The following is a 997-nucleotide window of genomic DNA, read 5'->3' on the forward strand; positions in this document are numbered from 1 at the left end:
TTGGGAGTAGAGATGGGAGTTTGCAGGTTTAGCAGGGTCGGTAGCGAGAAAGGTGGGGCCCAGCCAGGTCCAGCTGCATAGACTGAGTCTTGGAAACACTTGTTGGTTTCCAGGAAATCAGAAAGGGCCTTGGAGGCATTTCCAAGTGCGTATCTGGCTCTGCACAGCAGACTGCGAGTCTTCTCTGACGCCCCATAATTTGCCGAAATGAGGACTGCGAAGGCTCCTGTAGGAAACTGTGGCCACAGCCTGGGATGCACACGCTCAGAGAGGCCACCCAGAGGCTGACAGGCTCTTCTGCCCGTCTGTGGAGCACCTGCCGTGGCCACAGGCCCGTGGGAAGGCGAGGAGCACAGCACCGTGAGCTTGGGGAAGCCCCTCTTAACTGTGAGGGAAGAACAGCTAGATTTGAAGGAGGGGGGCTGGGACGTGTCTGCCCTGGAGAACTTCAGAGCAGAGCGCCTGGCGTCTGCCTGAGCTTAGCGAGCCAGCTGCCAAAGGCAAGAACCAGCCAGCCTGCTGCAGCCCTGCTCCCTCTGGGCTGCTCCAGCCGTGGACGCATTAGCGCTCAGAATCCACCGGCTGGCATCGGCCCAGCACCCTGCCTTCTTTGCTTGGCAAAAGGGCTCCCAGCGAACCCTCTGCCTGCCAGTTCTAACCGCTGCCGTTCCCTGAGGGGTTCCCACGGTCCAGACACAGCTTATGGGCTGTCACATTCACCCCCAACCACCCTGCTCTTCCCACTTCGCAGCTGTGCAGACTGAGGCCCAAGGTCGGCGGCGACTCGGTCTTCACGATTCTCAGTCGCACCCTCTCCACTGCGCAGTGTGCACTCTCAGGACCTGCAGGTTCTGCTCCTCCAAGGGCGGGCATTTTTCAGGGCCTGGACCCCAGTGGCATGTTTGGCCGAAGGTGAACACAGCAGTCATCATTCTAGAGACGTGGCTGCTGGTCCCAGAAGTCACCTTCCCTGTCTCTAGGCCAGCCCACAGGCTTG

Source organism: Tupaia chinensis, unplaced genomic scaffold (assembly GCF_000334495.1).
Source record: "Tupaia chinensis unplaced genomic scaffold, TupChi_1.0 Scaffold000604_1, whole genome shotgun sequence".
NCBI classification, from domain to species: Eukaryota; Metazoa; Chordata; class Mammalia; order Scandentia; family Tupaiidae; genus Tupaia; species Tupaia belangeri.